Source organism: Chinchilla lanigera, unplaced genomic scaffold (assembly GCF_000276665.1).
Source record: "Chinchilla lanigera isolate Chin_1 unplaced genomic scaffold, ChiLan1.0 scaffold00024, whole genome shotgun sequence".
Taxonomy (NCBI): domain Eukaryota; kingdom Metazoa; phylum Chordata; class Mammalia; order Rodentia; family Chinchillidae; genus Chinchilla; species Chinchilla lanigera.
In genome coordinates, this window is record NW_004955425.1 from 26,248,606 (window position 1) to 26,262,871 (window position 14,266).

The window sequence follows — 14,266 nt, forward strand, 5'->3', positions numbered from 1 at the left end:
TAGCGTGTGGTCTATTTTAGAGAATGTCCCCTGGGCAGCTGAGAAGAATGTGTATTCTAATGTTGTTGGGTGGAATACTCTGTAAAGGTCTACTAAGTCCATTTATTCACACATTTGGTTTAGTTCTGTTATTTCTTTGCTGATTTTTTTGTCTAGTTGATCTATTTCTTTGTGACAATGGGGTGTAAAAGTCCCCTGTTATAATTATATTATTACTTATTTGATTTTTCAAGTCTGTTAAAATTTGCTTTATGTAATTGGGTGCTCCTACATTTGGTACATTATATATTTATGATTGTTATCTCTTCCTCTTGCAGTTTTCTCTTAACAAGAATATAGTGACCTTCTTTTTTTTTTTTTTTCTGGTACCAGGAATCGAACTCATGATGTTGCGCTTGCCAGGCAGGCGCTGTGCCACTGAGCTAAATTCCCAGCCCCAATAGAGACCTTCTTTATCTCTTTTGATCATTGTTGGTTTGTTCACCTTGTCTACAAACAAAATAGCTACTCATACTTTTTTCTGGGTTCCTGTCACATGGAGTATTGTTTTCCATCCTTTGGCTTTCAATCTATGGATTTCCTTGAGTTAAATGCATTTCTTGTATGCAGCATATTGTTGGATTTTGTTTCTTGGTCCACTCTGCCACTCTGAATTGAGGCCATTTACATTAATGCTTATTAATGATATGTATTGACTTACCCTTGTCATGTTATTTTCCCACTGTTGGTTCTGTACTTTCCCTCTCTGTTTAACTGCTTACCTTGCTTGGTAGTTCTTTTCTATTGTTGGTCTTGAGATTGTGGTTATTTTTATCTCTTTGTAGAATATCTTTCAGTACTCTTTGTAGGATTAGTTTGGTGTTCATGCATTTTTTCAGTTGATCTTTGCTATGGAAGTATCTTATTTCTCCATCAATTTTGAGTCTTTTTTGTTTGTTTGTTTGTTTGTTTTCTGGTACGGGGAATTGAACTCATGACCTCATGCTTGCCAGGCAGGCGCTGTGCCACTGAGCTAAATCCCCAACCCCTCTCCATCAATTTTGAAAGATAGCTTTATAAAGTACAGCAATCTGGGTTGGAAGTTGTTTTCTTTCAGAACCTGAAATACTTCACTCTTCTTGACTTGATGGTCTGTGTTGAGAAGTATGCCATGATTCTGATGGGCTTTCTTTCATAGGTATTCCGTTTCTTTTCTCTAACAGCTTTTAATATCTGTTTCTTTTGCTCAGTTTCTGGGATCTTTATTATTATGTGTCTGGGTATAGATTTATTTTGGTTATTGTTAATTGGGCTTCTATATGCCTCACTTCTGTGTATATAAGTTTCTTGTGCCATGCTTGGGAAATTTTGCTATTACTGCTGCTAATAGTCTTTTTATGTCATTCATGTTGTCTCCTGCTCTTTCATTGACACCTATCAGCCTTATATTATTTTTCTTTGCCTCATTTTGTGGCTGTTGAATTGTTATTTGATGTTCCTTTGTTATTTTTTAGAGACCTTTTCTTTCATGATCACTTGGTGCATCACTATCTTCAAGGTCTGAGGGTCTATCTTCCATTTCATTCAAGTGGTTCTTCCAGTTTTTAATGGAATTTTTAATTTCCTGAATGTCTCTTTGAATCTATTTCATGCATTCTAATTCTTTCCTATACTGTTAATTCAAGGTTTCCGTCATTTTTCTATGCTCCTCTACTTTTTAATCTATATCTTATTTTGATATGCCAAGCAATTCTTTCATTATGGTTGTCATTTCTTTTTTTACCTGAGCAATTGTTTCTGATCTGATTTCCTCTATAACCTGATGTAGTTGGTTCTTTACTTCAGTTGCTATCATTTCAGAGATTTCAGGTGTGTGACTTCCATGTTCCTCCATGTTGCTGTTTCCTGGACTTGGTCTGGGTGGAGTGTTTGGCTGAGATTGCATTTTGCTTCTTCTTTTTGTCATTTTCAAATCTCTCTAGGTTTCTGGGGATTGAGGTTCATTGCTAAGATGGTGGCAGGGGACATAGCCAGAGAATTTGGGGACCCAGACAGCTCACTGAGTCTCCCCCTGACTGAGTTAACCTTTCTGTGTCTCAGTTTCTCTCTATATATGATAGGAAAATCAATAATATCTACATCATAGATTATGTATTGCAGTCCAGAGAAATTCCAAAATGTCAAATCAACTTCTTTGTGAGGTCATCATAGAATCTAGGTATTGTCTTAAGGTACTATCTCGTTGTTAGAATATAATACCCAACACCCACCATTTTAGAGAAGAAAGGTTTATTTTACTTCAGAGTTTTTAGAAGTTTCAGTCAGCTGGTTCCAAAGCAAGATGGCATAGCAGAGGGGCCTGAGAGAGAAGAAGTAGTTCATGGTATGGCAGACAGGAAGCAGAATGGGGTCAAGGGATGAGGAGGGATATATTATATTTTATTTTATTTCATTTTTTATTTTAAGGAAAAAGAAACAAAAACACAAAAAATACATAAACATAAGAACAAAATTCCAAAACAATATGATAAGAGAGTAACAGTGGTTAATACATTGGGCATTGTTATCTTTAAATTAGTTACTCAGAATATGAGATATCGGTATTTAATTGTCTAGACATTAGCACAAACCTATCTGTTCAGTGAGAGAAATTGGCAGCATACCTCTTAAATATTATATATGTATATATATATGTATATATTTCCTTTTGCTTTTCTCTTCCTTCTTTTTTCTACTCCCCTAAACCAGTTTCTCTTGATGAGGAGGGATATATACACATCACTCCAGGTCACCCTCATAGTATTCTGCCTCTTCCCAACAGCCTTCATCTCCCAACATTATACCCAGCTATGAACCCATCAGTGAATTAATCCAGTGATGAGTATCACATGTTCATGATCCAGTCACCTCCCAAAGCCCCATTTATGGGTGCATGAGGCTTTGAGGGGACATCCTTACATAAATCATAACAGGTGTCCAGAGCTGGAAATTGTGCCTAGATTATATTTAATAAAAGAATGCAAAATATCTGCAACTATATCAACTTAAGTAAACTTGCACTGGGAAGTGCTTTATAAAAAATTTCAGCCCTTCTCATATTTATTATTGCCAAATAAAAAATTGTTAGCCTCTGAGATGGTGTAGAATAAATGTTTATAATTTTCTGTTACATAAAACAGGAAAGTAAAGTTATGCCACCTGTATCTTAAATTTCCTTGGGCTTAAAGAAGGGACCCACCAGCTTCATAACCAAAACTATGAACAAGTTTGTTATACAGCCATTTTTCTGACAATGCATTATCCCTTCTTAAGTTCTTATTTTATTCCAGAAATTTTTGTAACTGATAGAATTTCCACTTGTCCCTTTGATTTTTCTCACTGTATCCTTTAAGAAAATCATCAAACAATAGTTTATGATTGTGGAGTAGCAGAGACATCTGTCTTTGCTCTCTTGCTGTTTTTAGTCTTGAACATCAAGGTGTGAGGTCACCTGGTGTTGTGCTATTACAGGAGGGTTTGTGTTTGGTCTGGAAGCTCAGAGGGCTTCCTCTACCATTGTTGATGTGCAGGGGATCACTGGAAGACAAGGCAAAGGTCTTGTTAAATTTGGTGTTCATTAGTAACCCTGGGATTATTTGTATTGAGTGGTCCAGACATCTGACTTTAAGGGAGTTGTGCTTATCTGCCAAGTAAACCTATGGTAATGGGAGTGTCAAATTAAGAGATGAAGCCAACATTCTATTTGGGAATGCCTGACTCAAGGAGATAAGCAGGTCTGACTTGGGCCCAGCTGGGAACATGGAAGCAAACATAGGCCCCTTCTTCCAGGCTGCTAGTCACAGCTTGGATGTCACTTTCTTAGGGATTTGTTAAACTCCCATGTGATATGTGCTACTGGATTAAAAACAGAAGCTCTGACCATGGAGTTAGACGTCATACTTTTCCTTAAGGTAACAAAGCATTCAGAGTAACATCACTTCTTTTTAGATTGTTGACTCCTTTCTGTTTTCCTATCCCATAGTTCTCTGATGAAGTCTTAGGCAACAACATTCCAGCAGGCCAGTTTTAGGTGTCTTATCTTCTAGCAAGAGGAGTCAGGAAAGAATTTAAATATAGTGAAATCACATCACTTTGAAATTGAGCGACCTGAAACCAGATAACCATAGATGGACTCATGAGAATCAGAAGCTAATATCATGGTCACTTCTCCCAGCGGACTCAAGCATTAGCATCAGGATCACTTAGAGGGCTTGCAAAAACACAGATTGCTGTACTCTGCCCAGAAGTAATAATTCACTAGGTCTGGGGCCCGCCCAAGAATTAAGAACTTAATTGAATTGATCCCAAGAACTTGCATTGCTAACATGTTCCCATGTAATATTGATGTTGCAGGTCTGGGCACCACATTGTGAGGACCACTGATCAGACTATTTCTGTACTTTACAAGTGGAGTGTGAGAAGGTGGTAGATTCTTCAAGGTAACAGGGAGAAAAGGGAAGAGACAAGGCTAAATTTACTTCTTCTGAGTTTAGGTTCATTGTTCTTTCCTTTCTGCCATTTATGATGTATGTTAACTCCATCCACAATAATACATCTTTGCTTACTCTGAATGTTTTGTTACCTTAAGGAAAACTATAGCATGTAACAACATTACCATTAGAACCTCAAAATCTTTGGTTGCCCACTTAGCGGCTATTGACTTTGAAAGCCATATAGGGGCTGGGCATTTAGCTCAGCGGCAAAGCGCCTGCCTGGCAAGCGCAAGGTCGTGAGTTCAGTTCCCGGTACCGGAGAAAAACCAAAAAAAAAAAAAAAAGAAAGCCATATAATCTCTTTCTTGTTTTTATAAAGCAGCACTAATAATAGGCTTAAAACCCTACCTTTTAGGATGGTTTTAAGATTGACACATAATATTATAGCTATACAGTATATATCAAATATAAAAGTTATTAAAATAGTGCCTTATAAGCTGCTATTATTAATTACTTCTAATTACTTTGAAAATATTTTATATTACCAAAGTTTCATCCTATGGATCAACTTGTTGATACAAGGGTAATAAAGGCAATTAAGAGAAAAATTTCAGAATATGGCTAATTCTAAAGCAGATGATCCAAAATGTTTGACTTTTAGAGAGGGTGAAGTCTTCTAAGTTTTCTTCTTCAACCCTCTTTTCTTATACAAGGAAAAGAGAAGTCACAGGGTTATTAAGTGACTTGTCCAAGTTTTTATAGCTAATTAGCCACACTGCCACTTCCAGAACTCACCTTAATCCAACACTTCCTATTCTCTTCAGTGGTTTTTATTGTAGCATTATCAGAGTTGGTTTCATTTCCTACTGCTAGGAGTTCCGCTGACTTGTACACCTGACAGCACCCCACTACTTCGCTATCTTTCTCTATTACTTTGTTGTTGCTATTCCTACTTGTGGAAAGATGAGATGATTTTATTTTTACTAAGTTTCGTAGATCCCCAGGATTTAAAGTATCTAAATTCCAATTTGGACAGCAAAAGGTTAATAGTGCATGGAAAAAAAATTCCAGCAGCCTACAAATCTAAGCATAATTATGTATGAACATGAGGCTTTTATTGCTGTCAAAATTAATCACTTTTCAACTTCCAGCTGTTAAAACCCTTCTGGCAAGTCTCCAAGCAATTCCCCTACAGTTACTTTTCCTTCAATTAAATTTTGTGCAGTTTCACAGGCTCCTGTTACATCAGAACAATTTTAAAATGGATCTCTTGGATTTTCTTTCTTTCTTTTTGACTTGGCTTAAAACTAGAAAATAACACAATATGAAATTTGCTCCATCTACTCTTTCAGTTTAACTCTTAATCAAGAAGTCTAAAAAACAAGCAGAGTGAGGTTAGAACATACGTGTTTATTACAAAGCATTTAGGTGTGTGGAGAATCTCTAATCATTTTTATTATCCATTTCTCTGTGCTGTCCTCTGAGGTATGTCAATATCTTTCTGTTCAACATCTCTACCTTCTTTTTTCCCTCACAAACTTTGCAGGACATACAGTTTTTAAATCTTTAGCCTTGGGTTTAGTCTCTATGTTTTGAACCACTTATTTCTAGATGGAAGTTATTCTTGCACTATTTTTTTTTGAGACAGAGTCTTGCAGTGTTGTCCAGGCTGGTCCACATGCAGTGAGCTCATGTACTTGTCCTGCCTCAGCCTCTCTTCTTTAACTAGGTGCATGGGTTTGTCATAGTGGGAATAGTCTTGGAAGTGGAAACCATCTGAGGGTTCTGCAGGTGCCCAGTTGTGGGAAGTTCTTGTGGTGGACTACTCCACCTGTTATGACTTGTGTCTAGATGTCCCTGCCAAGTTCATGTGGCCATAGGGTGGGGCTTTTTCAGAGGTGGCTGAACCTAGAGTGTGTGATGCTGAGATTAAGGGTGTGTGATACTAAATCAGTCCACTGATTGGTTCAGCACCACCCTTATACCAGCAGTCTAGATAGAACACAAAAGAATGTTTGTGGCTTGCTGATTCACTTTTGCTGTCTTCTGCCAGCCATGAACTGTTTCTCTTCTGCAACTGCCTGTCTGCCATGTCACCCTGCAGTTGCCTGATCAGCCGACTAAGGACTGAAACCTCTAAAAACTGTGAGCTAAATAAATCTTTCTTCCTTTAACTTTGGGTGTTGGGTGTTTTGTTTTAGCAATGAGCAAAGTAAACTAAGACACCATCTCACCCCCAATTCTGTATACAGCTGCTTGGAGGCTGGCTGAGTTCTGAAAGAAAGAGGCCTGTCTGACCAGCTCTGCTCTTGCACTGTGCATGAGTCCTCAGCGAGAGTTATATAAGTGGTTGCAGTGTGTTATTAATCTTGGCCTGTGAATGGAAATGACCCAACATCTTTGCATTGGCATGGCCAGGCTGAATGCTTCCTTACGGGTAGCACATCGAATGTGCTGTTTTCCAGTCTTCATTCCTGGGATTCTGGAAGAATATCCTTCCATCCTTTCTCAATGCTCTGAGATGAATGGGATGAATGAGGGCTGAGGCCTGGCCTCTTCTCAGCCTCCAGCAGCTGGTTTCACTCACTGGCTTTGTCTCCCAATTCCAACGTTACCTGAGGTGTTGAATCTGACGTGGAAGGCCCTGTCTTAGCCATTCCTATAGATCTTCGCTCCCTCTTCCTCCTCAAACCTGCTTTGTGCTGTTGCATAACGTGTGTTACAATGCTGGAATCAACAGAGTTTCCTGCCTCCTTGTAATTTCTGCTATCATCCTCTACTTTCATGCAAAATTGCCGTATTTCCAATACTGATTCCTTCCTGAGTCTTTCCACTGGAGAGTGGCATCTAGCCAGCGGCTGGTGTGAAACTGGGCAGGGGATCTGAAGATGTCTTTGTGGCAGGGAAGAAAGAGTATAGAGATCTTGTACATAAAAAAATGTAGACACCGAGCAAGCACCTGCATCCTGTGTGATTCTGAACATGCAGTTTTGTGCCATCCTCTGCAGTTGGGAGGAAAGGGGTGCACTGGCGAGAGAATCTTCATTCTGCTGCCATCCAGACTCAAAAGTGGTTTGTCATTGAAAGTCTGGGCTTCAAAGAGCTGAGCCAGTCATCACTTAAGATATTGAGCTAGTTGCCTTGTCCAAGCAGAAGCCTCACTGCTCAGTGCGTTGGAGAATGATTTATGTGAGCTGACTGTAGCCCAGTTCCTGTGGCTGGGTTCTGGCCACCTTGGTTACCAATCGCCTTCTGCTCACATCATGTTCATGCTCATGTACACCCCAAGGAAGTGGCTCAAGGCTTGAGTGCCCTGTAGGAATGTGGAGAAGGGACAGAGTCACAAAAAACCATCAGATTCTTTACCTCTACTACAGTTTTCACTGCAGGGAAAAGTCTGTGTTGATCTCTCCTTCTTGTATAAATTGGTTGGTTAGGTTCTCATGTGACTGGTTGATTACTAAGTCAGGGTAATTTGTACAAATTTTCCTGGGCCCTGAAATGATGGTTTGGGTGAATTTAGTCAAGATTAAAACCTGCTTGGACTTTGGCAACTAAAGGCCAAGATTCTTCTACTGGAAAGCTACCAAGACATCTGAGAAATGGAATGGCGTCAAATTAAAAGGACCAGGCCCAGGAAGGACTGATGAATTTTTGTCCTTCTGTTCCATATTATAAGTCCTATCTGTAGGACATTCCTTAGACATTGCCACATGGATAATTTTTGTTAACTGGCTTATAGAATGTATGCATGAACATTGTTTTCTTTTTTAAACATAAATAACTATGCATTTTATTCACTTGTTTTGCTAGTTTGCTACTCTGTGGGTGGTTTGGCCAGATTTGGTGTTATTAAGACCTTTACATTCTGATTTTAACTCCAAACATTTCACCAAATTCTACCCAGTGTAAATTAAAAACAAATATATATGCAATCAACACATTGGAGGGAAGAAGTTTTGTTTGGAGTTAAAGTCACTTTGCAGTTGGCAAAATACAGTTACACTAATTTGTATTGCTCTTATTCCATCTGCTTTATGGTTTAAAATGTCCTGGATTGTCTCAGACTCTATATGCAATATTTTCCATTTACAAAATTTTCCTGCATAACCCATTTTATTTTTCTGAGAGCTTTTGAAATGCGATATTAGTTAGTTTCAGATTTCCAGAGTCCAGTTTGATGTGATATGATTCTTGATCTCATAAATGGATGATAAAACCTAAAGGGAGAATCCAGGGAAGCTTCTAAAGCTAAATATCTGGTGGACGCAGTGTAAATTCTGCCAAAGAATGGATAACTTCCAGCAGCTGGTCTTTGTACAGTAGAACCCACGTACTCTCCAGCAAATTCTTTCTGAGGCTACCGCATCCTACCACTGCTCCTTTGTTATGCTTAAATACATACTGCCTACATGCCTTCTTGGAACTTGCTAATTTTTTGGAGCCATGGTGGCATGAGTGTTTATACAATTTTTTCTTTAGTACTCAATTATGAAAGGGGGGGCTAGAAATGAGCAAAAATGTTAGCGATTACAGGAAAATATCATGCAAGCAAACAGAAGTCTGTCTCTGTGACCCTAGATGGAGGGGTGGAGGTGAGAAGGGTGTGGCTATGTGCCAGGGTCTGGTCTCCTCCCGTCTGTTTGCCAGCAGTTCCACTCAGCCACTTCTGTGCATGGCGCTGGGTGGGCGGGGGTGGCGATCGCCGAGCAAAGAGATTCATCAATTTCAGCCACATTGCCTGCGTTTTCAAGTAACAAATAGGATTGTTTTGAAAGCAAGTTGGCAGGCTATTTTCATGGTAACTGGAGTTGTTTAGAAGAAAGAACCTTTGAAGCTTTTAGTCTAGAAACAGCAAGAATTTTCTGTTTTGCCTCTTGAGCATAGAACATCATTATATAGTTTACATATTCTATGACATTTCTCTTGAATTATAACACCTTACATTTTAATTCTACTTCCCAGTATCCACATAATGTTCATAAATATCCTTCCAGTTAAAACTCCAATGAGCAAAACTTCACAGGAGTGGGAATGCATGGCATTATTCTTTTATTGATGTAGGTGTGAAAATTAAGAGAAAATATAACTTGTTTAGGGACACGAAGCAAGTAGGTGGCAAAGGGGGGAACTTAGAGCCGAAGTCTCTTGACTCCTAGTACATCCTTTGTTCTGCTGGAAAATGCAGTGCTTAATGACACTTAGCACTATAGTGTCCTTCATGAAGAGGGGACCCTCTGGGTTCTAGGCAGGAGGTCACTGCCCTGTCCTTAGTAGACACTCGGGGCTAGGTTCTTCTTCAGTTGGTGGCTGCAGGTAGAATCTGTCATGATGAGTTAGTACTACCTCGCCTACCGGATTTTCTGGACAACTCACAACTTTTGCTGAAGAAGAGCCAGAACGTGTCCTGTGTCTGGAGCCTCACTAGTCTGCTGGCACACTCAGGTCCCAAGGTACCTAGTGGCTTCCAAGTGCTTGAAGCTGTGCTCTTTGTACCTGTGAAGTGTATTGCTATTTCCCAGCATGCACTTGCCTGACTGATGCTTTACACAAAGCTGTCCAATTACCACCCATCTCCTTATTGGTCCAGCCTCCAGAAAGTGCTCAGGAATGAACATTGCTTCCTAAATAGTAGTTGCCTTTATTCTAGATTTTGGTGTTGCTGTCTTATTGACTGGCATTCTAAAAAGCTGAAAGGAGGCTAGTCTCATTGGCCTAGCATGACTGTGGGATGTTTTAGTTTTGCTGATGTGTATAGACTCCTTTCCACATTTTTTACTACAACTAGGAATACAATGCCTACTCAGCAGTACAAACACCCAAAGAAGTGCTGGCTTTCTTTTGTTTTGTTTGCTATTGTTTTTGTTTTTTTGAGACAGGGTCTTGTTATATAGTTCAGTCTGGTCTTAAACTCACTATGTACCCCAGTCTAGCCTCAAACCCATAGTGATCCTCCTGCCTCAGCTTCCCAAGCATTGTGATTAAGCATGCACCACCACTTCTGGCACTGGTGGCTTTCTTGAAAGTGCAAAGAGTGGAAGCCATCAACATTTAGTGTGCAGATAATCTCCACATTTTGTTCTTCCCACTAGCCATATTCATAGAGCTTAGTAAGAATATCTTAAAATATATAACTTGTCTTCTCGATTTAAGTGAACCCTTCATTACTTAACACAGGAGCCTCTAGAGAAAGAGATCACCTGCTTGGCTTTTGGGAACATGACTCAGACTTTGCTCACGTTTGCACCCTCCATGTGTTTGCCAAGGTTCAAGAAAAATTCTTCACTGGCATGCCGTGGCTTTCATTGTACTCATCCTGTTTTAGAGGCTTCTTCTTTACCTCTAGATCTGTCCCATTCGCCTTGCTATGGTTTCAGTGTTGCTATCCCTGAAAAAGCCAATCTGAGATGTAGCTCCCAGTGCAATGTAGTGGTTCCCCTTTCTCCAAAGGGGATAAGTCCCAAGGCCCCCAGCGGATACCTGAAACTGCAAATAACACCATATCTGCCATGCTAACTTTTTCCCATCTGAACACATTCCTATGAGCAAGTTTAATTTATAAATTAGACATGAGACAAGATTAACTTCATTAGCTAATAGTGAAATAGAATAATTGTGACAATATCCTATGGCATATGAATGCGTTCTATGTCAGGTCCTTCTTCCATTGGATGGAGTGTGTTCTATGAATGTGTTCTATGTCAGGCCCTTCTTCCAATGGATTCTTCCATTACTTCCAGCATAAAACTAACTGACTGATTCTTCCATAACTTCCAGCAGAAAACCCTTATGTTCTCCCAGAGGGAAGCCAGAGGTGCTTCTGATCAGCAAGGAGGTACTTGGAAAAAGTCAGGATTATTAACACCAGAGCTTATCACGGGGTGTCTACCGAAGCTGCTTTTTACCTGTTCTCTCTCACCCTTTTTCAAATAAATGACAATCCTGTGATCTTCCATGGGCACCCACACTACCCAAGGTGAGCTTGGGTGGCCTTGGTTGCTGCTGCAGCTCACTCTGGATGACTTATGTTGGGCCCAAGCACAGTAAAGCTGATAAACGTGACTGTCAGGCCCCAGCCTCTGCCAAGCAGAGGCAGGATGCAACAAGACACACAAAGGCAGAAATCTTCTTGCTTCTGTAACATTTCCAGCTGGGAAACAAATCAGAGCCACACATTCCAGCTATGCTTGGGAAGTACTGAAGCATCCAGGCAGTAATCATCTAGGTATGCTAACTGCAGCTTGAAATAATTCGGGGGTTGCCAGTACCATATGCCTTGTTGTCTTCCAATTAACTGTGCTCGCGCTCTCTTTTCTCCAAGGAGCAGTTACTGAGAAACTCAGCATTTCTCCCCTTCCCTCCCCTCAGTCACTCAAGGAAAGGCTGTTGGACACCAGAATGTCTGACCGTTGCAATAAAGCTATCAGGCTATTCAGATATAGGCGTTGGAAGAGTTAGCCTTTCAGACGTGGATTTAATACTTGAGGTTTAGGAACATAGAATTTTGTGAGTGCCTAATGGTTGGACAATTCTCTAGAGTGAGACAAACACATGTTCCAGTTTGACCAGGGGACTCCTTGTCTCAGTGTGTTTACTAATAATGTCTTTCTTCTTCTCAGAACTGCTCAATTTGGACCCAAAATCACACAGTCACTTGGCCTTAAGGGTTATCTAGTCTGCCTTTCAGTTTTGTTCAGATTTAATGTAGCAAATATCTTTCTTTTTTTCCTCCTTCCAAACAGTGGTTTTCCATTTACTGCTTAATATTACCAGTGACGGGAGGGCCACTGCTTTGCAAGGAATCTTATCGATGATTTCACAGTTCTGTATGAGAATCTTTTCTTCCTTTAGGTCCAGCGTTTGAGTCTAGTTCCTTTCTCTGAAGGACACAAGAACAACTTTCCTCTCTCCACAGAATGTTTTCCATCTTGGTGTTATTTGTGGTAAGTTCCCTCTCCCTGAACCTACTTACATTGTCTGCAATTACTTTTTTCAACATTTCAAATTCCTGGGACCTTGATCTGATTTTGGCATCATACATCGGAAAGAAAAAAGCAAGAATTCTGCTAAGCCCTGTCGCAGAACTCCTTGGGAGAAAGCAGGCATATTTGTTTGAAGTTGGTGGATAAAAGATGCTGGCATTAACGTGAGCATCCTGTAGTGAAAATTTCTTTAGAACATTTATCATTTTATGAATGGAGGTGAATGACTTAGACAATATCTCTAGATGAATATTCCATACATAAAATGAAGCTCCAGTTAAAGACTCGTAAGCTAATGGCATAAGTAAGATTCATGCCTTGTTTTCTTTTGTGATTGTACCAATAATACAAGATGATTGTTGATTTATAGCATCTCAAAAAATAATGAAGAAAAGACCTACATGTAATCTCACCATCAGAGGTAATATTTCTGTCAATATTTTCATACATTTTTCTATGTGTATATATTTGAGAATTACACAATTTACCACTGATATATTTTTCTATTAATGTTATGCAATAACTATTCTCTACATAACTAAGTAAACTTTAAAACTTGCTTTTCATTGTTGCAAAATAATATATATTTTGTGCTTCTCAATGGACCTTCTACTGTTGAAGGTTAGGTTGGCTGTAACTATGTTGATGAATCCTTGTGAAGTCATTGATTATTTTCTTAGGATTGGCTCCTTGAAATAGAAATTCTAGTTAATGAACTATGTTGGTTTTCTTGGCCTGCCACAGCAGAATGCCATGGTGGGGGCTTAAAGAGTACATCTTCATCTTCTCATAGTTCTGAAGATGTGAAGTCCCAGCACACGTGGGTCATAGTGAGGGCTCAGTTGCCTATCAACAGATTGTAGACACAGAACTCTGGTGTCTCTCCCTTTTCTAATAAATCATAGGTCCTGGCCCTCATGGCCTCATTTAATCTTGTTTATCTCCTCTCAGAAGATGACTCCAGTTAGATTTCAGTTTAGGAGTTTAACAAGTGGATATTGAAGGGCTATAACATTCCTGATCTAAAAATATCAGTCGCAGGTTGATTCCTCTAGAGCCCCGCAGAAGAGCAGGAGAAACTTTCCTTTAGTGCATTCTTCTCATTGCAAAGGATTGTCATTCATGGAAGAAAATAAAAGCATAGCTAATTTGTTATTAGAAAAGTCATAGCTCACTTTTTAAATTTGGATTTCTTTGATTCTTCATGAAGTGAACAGTTTTCATATGCTTCTATGCTACTGATGGTTTGATTTCATGAAACTTTTCATACATTTGGTAGTTTTCTATTGTTTTTAAAAACTGCTTATTAATTTGTATGAGCTATTTATAGAGTCATAGTAAACAAGTGATGCTTAACATTTACTGTGTAAAAATATTGAAGACAAGCATATAACACATAGAATCTCCTTTACTATTCACAAAAACCCTGCATGTTGTTTTAAAACCTCACTTTAGAGACAAAAACCCTGGCCTGAGCAAGTATATATATTTCCTAACAGAGAAGTTTTTGCTCCTGCCTCCAGATTGTATCTGTGATTATTGCTCTGGTCCTGCTGTGTTTGGTTCCGTCTTTGCTAACAGCTATTATTTTAGATTGCATTTCCTTTCCACTTCTCCACATACATCATCTTCCCATTTATCTTAAAAAGGCTAACAATTATTCTGCTCCTCCTCCTTTTCGTCCTGCAGAGTCTGGGAGAGCTTTTCGAGTTTGTCCTATGCATTGCAGGTCTGATTTCCCAGTGTCTATTTCTCTGCCCTCTGTGCTGACTTCATTCTCGGCCGGTAACTCCAGCCTCTTTATCTCAGCAGCTGGCTTTTCATCTGGGTTTA

The 14,266-nt window shown here is 39.4% G+C and overlaps 1 long non-coding RNA gene across 2 annotated transcripts in view; it reads left to right on the plus strand.

Annotated features, from left to right (window-relative positions):
- LOC102004298 overlaps nt 1-14,266 on the plus strand; it is a 156,020-nt gene that overhangs the window by 31,762 nt on the left and 109,992 nt on the right. For both annotated transcript variants that reach the window (XR_001234297.1, XR_001234298.1), the window contains exon 4: nt 12,303-12,394. This is a non-coding gene — a long non-coding RNA (uncharacterized LOC102004298). The remainder of the gene's footprint in view (nt 1-12,302; nt 12,395-14,266) is intronic.